Genomic DNA, 7,720 nt, shown 5'->3' on the forward strand with positions numbered 1-7,720 from the left:
AGGCGGCACCCATTGGCGGAGAAAAGCGCCGCGGGAGAAACGTCATCGCGTTCTCCTAGCAACCCTACCCCCGCCCCCTCCGCCCCAGCCCTTCCGGCCCGGCTTCTGCGCAGGAGGATTCGTCCTGCGCAAGCGCGCATCGTGGGCAGAGTTTTTGAGTGGAGTGGTTCATATGCTTGTGACCTCCGCTTTTTGTCCCTTCACCTTGAAGAGTTTCTCCTTGACGCCAGGGCTTCAGTTCTTTACCTTTAAGTGAGTCCCAGTAATAGTAGTCGTTTTAAAAAAAATTCGAATGCTCTATGTTATCATTTTGGTGTTGCGGTTAGAATGTCACTGCACTGTTGTGTGTCACAACTTCTGTCATTATGGTACATTATTTTTTAGTTTCATCCATTCATATTACACGTAGACATGTCTAAGTTTTTCATCAGACTTCAGGAGAGTATTTTGAAAGGAAATGGGCAGCAAGAACTCTTTAAGATAGACAACTTGCTGCTTCATTACAATAGCTTATATAACATTAAAACTTTAAATAAATACTTTTTCACCCCTGGGGGTCCAGTGATGAACTACAGTAAAAATGATGGGCAGCAGATGTTTCGTTTTTAATGAAGTTAGAAAATCTTCGTTAGAGTCAGTTAAGCAGAGAAGGGCCTACTTTAATTTGAGTTTAGTTGGGGGTCACACCTTAGAGGAAAGAGTGAAGATATGGAATATATACTATGGAGTCTTTTTAACCAAGCTGCTAAAATTAACATTATGAAGGTTGAGGCATGAGGAACTGATTCAATTCTTGGGATCAAGCTTGGGAACTTAAACTTCTGAACTTTCCAGTCCTGTGTTCAGATACATGTATCTGGACATACACCAGACTTCTGATTATACCTGGAAGGACTCAAGTATCCAGGACCTGACATCCACCTGACATCCAACATTCAGACTGCCTGATATTTGACTGATAATCAGCTGGGACCAATCCTAGAGTTAAGACTGTAGGGTGATAATTCTCCAGAATGTACGTTTTACTAAAAGAACTCTTTTCTTTCTTCTACACTTATGAGGTATTGCCTAGCAAAACTCCCAGTTTGCAGACTCTTAATACTGTTGATTAAATATCATTCATTTCTGGTAAAAGCCTCCAGACTCTTTTTGGGATCGTTCCACACCTCTGTTAGCATTCTGACTCTGACATTTTCCCAGCTCTTGATAAAGTAACCTTGGGAATTTACTTGATTTGTATGAAACTGTTTCTTAAATGTAGGATAGAAGCAGTGCCAGCCTCATGGGCTTGCCACCTGTACAGTCACATAGCACCCTGTGCTTGGTTTAATGCTCTACTGTTATCATTTTGAAATTCTTAATAATTTATGAATATGTTAAAAAACAAAATTCAACCAAGTAAATCTGAAGATCTAATTGGCTCTATTAAGTGACTTATGAATCCGACAGCATCTCATCTAGCAATTAGAAGGGCGCTTTGAGGGGTTGTACAAAATGGAAAATTTTTATATGAAGAAGTGTGGGCAAGAGAGCTATTAACAAAAGAAAAGAATTATTTTTAGAGCAGGGTATCTTCTTTTGGGGTAAAAGAAAAGGCAAGGTTTTTATACTGCAGATTGCCTCTTCTTTGGGTGAAGGCTGGGGAGTAGAGAGGACCCATGTGACAGATTACCTTACTGTTGCTTGACCAGAAAATTCCAGACTGGTTAAGATTACATTCCTGGGAGAGGCTGAAACTGCAATTGGACCAGGTATTAAATCTAGGTTTGGTATCATGGACTTTTAGCATGAGTGACGCCATTTCGGGCTTGTGGTTTTCTTTTTAACAAACAAGAGGCCCTGCATTTTGCATTTTGCATTGAGCCCTGTAGATTTTGTAGCTGTAACTAGATGGGAGTAATACCTATCTTGAAAAGTTTGTAAGAACTCGATAAGATGATTTCTACAAGTGGGGATGTTTAGCCAAGGAGCAGGTTTGGGGAGGGGATCAGTGATGGGAAATTACTAAGAGGGTAGGGTAATTCTTGCTAAATTGGCCTAACAGGATTCTTGATGAAGGTAATCAGATATCACTTGGTAATCAGATATCACTTGGGGGATGAGGAATTTGATCAGATATCAAGGTTGAGGGATTCTGGCTTAACTGACTTGACAGAATTCTTGTTAACACTTGGGCTCTTCAAGGATATTCCCATGGACAGGCCTGGTGGAAAAGGGGCTTAAAGGAGCCTAACTAGTGTTTGGTCAAGGAGAGTCTCTTACCTTCTAGGATCCCCTGCAGTGGGTTCCAGAAGCAATGGGAGGTGTTGGCAATTGCTCTTGAGGATCAACAGACCCTGCAAGACAATTAACTCAAGGAGGCCATTACAGATTTTACAGGTAAGGAGAAACTAGGCTTCTCTGGCAAAGGAGGAAGGGATATTTCTACTGGCAAAGGAGGCTCAGCAGAATTTATGGGTTCATGATCCCAGTGTCCTCTGAATCTGCCCATATGTTCCCGTTCAGTTGTTCAGAGTCTCACTGCTGCTCAAAAAAAAAGAAAAAAAGCCCTAACTTGAACATAAAACCTGTAAGATTGGGAATCCAATTGCATTGTAATTCAGAATTAGATTTTGGGTTTGGTTTTTAGAAATTACAGACTTGCAGATACAGGAAGGCAGTCATATAAATTTTATGGTCGTTTATCTCATTTTGAACTGAGACTTTAAAGCTCTGAGCTCATCAACTCCTTTCCTCCAGTTATTAAACATAATTAGGAGACACCAACTAACTCCACTGTAGTCTTTATTTCCATTTAAATGTTCTATGGACACATCTACTTGGTAAAACCTTGCCTTCTTTAGACATTTGATTACAGGTGTCTACAAGTGATAATTTTTTGTTAATGCATGCCATGGACAACCAGGATCACCTTTATTATTGACAACTGGTCATCAGTACCTTTAAATCCAATCAGATCAGATAACCCAAATTTAGAGAACCCATTATTAACATTTAGTTCTCCTGGAATTACTTCCAGTACCATGTCTGTATCAGAGTTTGACTGGAGAAGCAAAACCAGTATGAGTCATATGGAATAAAAGATTTATTGTAGGGATTAGTCCTAATGATATTGTGAGAGCTGGAGAAAATATTGCCCTTTTGTCTGGGTTAGACCTTAAAATGGTGTAAGTCCACAGGAGAGCTGGACATGAAGTGGGGGTGAACAGGGACAAAACGGCACCCACAAAGATTCCCTGAAGATAAACTAAGCTGTGCATCTGTCTCTTGGCACCTCCAGCATTGATGGTTCAGGTACTTATAGGAGCCATGGTGCTGTGCAAGCATCTGGCCCAGGACTCAGAGAAACTGAAGAAGAAGGTCCAGGAGTTGTGAAAGAGCTCCACACCTGGCCACGGCCCCACTCCAGGGTGAGCCAGCAGATCAACAACAATGTGTATGAGCTGCCATAGCACCTCATGTCCTATACTGACCTTCAGAATGTAATGACTGCTGCTTCACTTCTGCCTTTGAATCTTGCACAAATTTCCCGCGTGGCCCATCCTAACCCAGAACCATATTTGGGGAATAAACAGAATTTAAGATGCTAGAGAGACAGGAAATTCAAGTGGAACTTTCCATCTGGCATTTGTAAACTGGGATCTAGAGGTCAAGTTTGCATTTAGATTTGAGGATCATCCCTTTCGTGGGGATGCACAAGAAAACCCTTAAATAATTCCTAGCACCACCATGGAATAGAGGGATATAATGAATTATGCAAAGGAGACTACAGTCCCTTTTCATGTCTGCCCTGAGGAAAAAAGAATAACATCCACTTAGCTGTTTTTTATTATAAATCCTGTTTTGTTTTGTTTTGCATGTCCCTATAAATAAAGTAGGGAGAAATTTATCCCATTGTATCTGAAATAAGATTAAAAACAGACTTCGCCATGGGGACATAATTTTCATTTTGGAAAGTTTTAAAAGGTCAAACCACCCCCATTCTTCTTTGAAAGGATATCGTAGGTTGAGCCTAGAATACCTTGGCTGTAAGGTTAGGGGTGACCACTTTACCAAAGTGTACCCCAAGAGAGCAGACCCAGCTCTGAGGCTCACGTTCAGACTCGAAGTCACCCACCTTTGTTCAGGGGGTTGAAAACTGAAAGTTATACATGAATATTAAGGGACATTGTATTTTATAGGAAATAAATGGCAGCTGAATTATTTCACCCAGTCTTTATCTCTTGACATTTTGAAATTTCCTTCTTTCTGAAATTAAAAGAATAAAATCTGGTTTGGCCCAGAAAGGAGAGGCATCCCTAGATAAGGCAGACCCTAAAATAGTCCACATAGAAGGTACACACACACATGTGATAACTTTAGTCACTCACTGGCTACAATCCATCACCTGGACAGCTTTTATATGAGGCCTGTCCATCACAAGTTAGAGCGTCCCAAATTGGGTTTCTCATCAAAGAACCTGGGGCATTTTTTTGGACTCATGTTCTCAGGCCTGAAAAGATTCTACTTAAGGAGTCCTGGAATCTGCCATTTTTTAAAGATCCCCAGTTGATTCTTATAAACAACCAGGTTTAGGAACCTATGCTGTAAGGAACCCAAAGATAAACATGAGCCTGACGCTAGTTTCCCCTCTGTAAACTGAGACAATATCCTGAATTACCTGGTTTGCCATGGATACAACGTGCTTAGTTACTAGAAAGGATCCCTGCTGATCTGGTTTGATCATATGCAAGAGCGAGGTGCTAGGCTGTGGTGAAGGTAACTTCTTAAGAGAAGTATAAAAGGAGACGGAACTATCAGCTGCTTAAAAATGGACACAGCCACGGGCTTGGTAACATACAGGAGATTTTAGGGAGAAATATGTACACCTGAAGAACAGTAAATATGAAAAATAATGAATATAAAATAAAGTCATTAGGTTTTGCTAAAAAGAGTAGAAATAGTTCCATTCATCCGTAGAGACATGGGACAGAGTATACCCAATGCCTAAGTTTCTGTTTGTTTATGCCCTGGGTCATTATGAACTGAAATTTTTTTTAATTTTGTCATAATTCAAACCTCATCCCACTAATGATATTTTCTGCTGTAGATACTAAGGGGCCTGCTCACAAATGAACACAATTTAGGGCAATTGCAGTCAGCCCTAACTGAAATTAAAATTTGCAAAAATAATGAAACTTCAGGAAAAAAATGTTACATCTTTAAACTTGGAGAGTAGTCAATGTGGAAGGAATAGCCTAAGGGAATCAAACATATTCTTTAGAGAACAACAACTTCAAATATTAGTGGAATTTACTGACTTTATTCTTCTGAGAGAAACTAAATATTGCTGTTACACAATTACAGTTAACCTACATAACACTAGCAATTACTTAAATTACACAAATGAATCTTCTGAGTTATGTGGACAAGTTTCAGTCATAAACATTAAGAACGCTTATACCTTATTTTGCCATGCCCTGGTCCTGTTGGCTACTTGTAGTCATTGTTTTTCTAAGACAGTCTCCCAATTAGGTCCAGTCTTTCAGAAGGTATCTAAGCATCCTTCCTTCTTGCCCATTTGCCAATATACTCGTATATTAAAACTGCTTTATATAATAGTAATCTAGACAACTTAAGAGTTTTTGGAACACCATTCACTCTAAGAAATACTAAAATAAAAACAAGGCAAAATAACATCACATATCAAAAAATTGTTGAAATTTTTGAGATATTTCATTAACACAGTGGATTGAGGATAGTAGAAAAAGATCATAGCCATGTTTTGACTGTTAAAATGTCTGATGTAGCATGATTGTTAAAATATATAAATATGTATAAGAAAAATAGAAGTATCTTAGTATAATAATTTTTTTAAAACAATGTAATAGCAAGGTTAGGCTAGGCTAGTCTTTTTTTAATTAGTTTATTGGGGTGACAATTGTTAGCAAAGTTACATGATTTCAGGTGAAAATTCTGTAATACATCATCTATATATCACATTGTATGTTCACCACCCAGAGTCAGTTCTCTTTAGGCTATCTATTTTTAAATTACTTAAAATCTGTTGGACACCTAGTTTAGGAGGTACTGGGACTATTTCCAAAGCTTTGTCTTTGGCCTATTTTCTTTTACATTGTCTTCTCAGGGATCTCCTTTAGTCCCATGGAAATTAGCTTTCATTCTTTATGAATATATTTTCAATATTTTATTTTTTAACATTTTCTGGGTTTGTTTACTTTTTTTAATTTGAATTTTAAATTTACAGAAAAGATTCAAGAATAGTGCAAAGAATGTCTATGTACCCTTTACTCAGGTTCCCTGATTGTTGACATTTTGCCACATGTGCTTTATCATTCTGTCTCTTGCATTAATTTTTATACACACACGTATAGAGAGAAAGACACACACATATATAATACATTTGCATGTATGGATATATAGATTACATATACACACATATGCATACACATATTTTTTTCTGAACATACATGATGCCTCGTTACTCCTAAATACTTCAGGGGTTTTTTTTCCTAAAAGACAGATTAGAACCATCAAAATTAGCAATTCATAGATCCTATCCAAGTTTCCCAATAATGTCATATATAACAAAAAACAAAACAAATCAAAAATACCTTTTTTTCTAGTCCAGGAGCACATTGCATTTAATTTTCATGTCTTTTTAGGTTTCTTTAGTCTGGAACAGTTCTTCTGTCTTTCTTTGTCATTTGTGACCTTGGCATTTTTGAAGAGTACAAGGCAATTATATTGGAGAATGTTACTCAATTTGGATTTGTGTGAATTTTCTCATGATTAGATTTATAATAAACATTTAGGGCAGGAACATCATAGAAGTGATTCTTTGTTCTTATCGGAGTGTCATCAGAAGTCACATGATGTTGATTTGTCCTATTACTGGTGAGGTGAGCTTTGATCACTTCATCAGGGTGTGGTATGCCAGATTTCTTCATTGTAAAGTTACTATTTTTAACTCTCATTAATAAGCAACTTATGGGGAGATGCTTTGAAACTATGTAAGCATTCTGTTCTTCAACAACCTTTAACCCATTAATTTTCACATCTATCAATGGTTGTTGCCCGAATCAGTTATTGTGATAATTGCTAAATGGTGATTTGCCGACTCCGTCAGTCCTACGTTTATTAGTATTCTACTGTAAGGAAGTGCTTTCCTTTCACATTTATTTAGTTCATTCTACATCTATTTATATCAGTATGAACTAATGCATTCCTATTTTATTCCATGAGTTACAATATAATACTGACATTATTTATTTTGATGCTTACATTGTCCCAGATTTGGCCATTGGAAACCCCTTTAAGCTGATTCTGTGTTCTTCTGACGAGTCCCGTCATTTTTTAGCACTTTCTTACTTTCTGTTACAACAAGCTGTTCCAGGCTCACCTTATACTTTTTCTACCCCAGCCCTGGAATCAGCCATATTCTTCAAAGAACTGTGGTACTGTTTAGAGGAGAATAACATTTAGAAACAAAGATCTGGGAGCAAAGTATGCATATTGCTCTAGCCAGCGGTTCTCAACCTTTCACAGGGGTCGCCTAAGACCATCGGAAAACACATTTTTTCATTGGTCTTAGGAACCGAGACACCGCTCCTCTATCCGTCTCCAGGCCCACATGAAGATACACCCACATACGAGTACCCGGTGACCCCTGTGAAAGGGTTGTTCGACCCCCAAAAGAGTCGCGACCCACAGGTTGAGA

The 7,720-nt window shown here is 38.3% G+C and overlaps 1 long non-coding RNA gene across 1 annotated transcript; it reads left to right on the plus strand.

The window, feature by feature from the left end:
* The first annotated feature begins 47 nt into the window (after positions 1–47).
* On the plus strand, positions 48–3,727 carry LOC109382320 (uncharacterized). Its single transcript, XR_002123917.1, has 3 exons — positions 48–252; positions 2,270–2,379; positions 3,180–3,727. It is a non-coding gene; the product is annotated as an uncharacterized LOC109382320 (long non-coding RNA).
* The last annotated feature ends 3,993 nt before the right edge of the window (positions 3,728–7,720 follow it).

The sequence above is a fragment of the Hipposideros armiger genome, unplaced genomic scaffold (assembly GCF_001890085.2).
Source record: "Hipposideros armiger isolate ML-2016 unplaced genomic scaffold, ASM189008v1 scaffold_63, whole genome shotgun sequence".
Lineage (NCBI taxonomy): Eukaryota > Metazoa > Chordata > Mammalia > Chiroptera > Hipposideridae > Hipposideros > Hipposideros armiger.